Raw genomic sequence first — 1,023 nt, forward strand, 5'->3', positions numbered from 1 at the left:
GCTTACATGCTCTGCTCTGGTCCGGAGCACAAGAGGGCCAGATCCTGCCGTCCTGGCGCCCTGGATGGCTGTGGAGAGCTGTCTGTCTGTGGAGAGCTGTCTGTCTGTGGAGAGCTGTCTGTCTGTCTGTGGAGAGCTGTCTGTCTGTGGAGAGCTGTCTGTCTGTGGGGAGCTGTCTGTCTGTGGGGAGCTGTCTGTCTGTGGAGAGCTGTCTGTCTGTGGGGAGCTGTCTGTGGAGAGCTGGCTGGCCGTCCCGGACGCCGCTGGTGCTTCCCCTCCGTTGTTGGAAAGACCTCCTGCGGGCAAGGCTGCCTTTCACAGCCGGCTGTACCTGCCGCTCACGCGCACCAGGGCACGGCAGACAGCTTTCCCAGTATGGACAGAATGACAGCTCCTGGTAGGTTGGGCTGCTTTTAGTGAAGAAAATAAAATTCTAGGCCTTAGAGCTGTCTATGTCTGCAGGACCCAACCTGAGCCCTTTCTGGCCAATCTGGTATGACCTTAGTGACCCCAGGGTGTGTATAGATGGCCGACAGGCTGACTCCAGGGACAGGCATGCTAGGACACCAACGTGAGGTGCCACAGAGCCACTCACACATGGTGAAGAGCATTCACACCAGGCCCATGAGAGATCACACAGGGTGAAGAGCATTCACACCAGGCCCATGAGAGATCACACACGGTGAAGAGCATTCACACCAGGCCTACATGAGATCACACAGGGTGAAGAGCATTCACACCAGGCCCATGAGAGATCACACATGGTGAAGAGCATTCACACCTGGACCATGGGAGACCACACAGGGTGAAGAGCATTCACACCAGGCCCATGGGAGATCACACACAGTGAAGAGCATTCACACCAGGCCTACATGAGACCACACAGGGTGAAGAGCATTCACACCTGGCCCATGAGAGATCACACATGGTGAAGAGCATTCACACCTGGCCCATGGGAGATCACACACGGTGAAGAGCATTCACACCTGGCCCACGTGAGGAGATCATACACGATGAAGAGCA

Source organism: Dipodomys ordii, unplaced genomic scaffold (genome assembly GCF_000151885.1).
Source record: "Dipodomys ordii isolate 6190 unplaced genomic scaffold, Dord_2.0 Scaffold166, whole genome shotgun sequence".
Lineage (NCBI taxonomy): Eukaryota > Metazoa > Chordata > Mammalia > Rodentia > Heteromyidae > Dipodomys > Dipodomys ordii.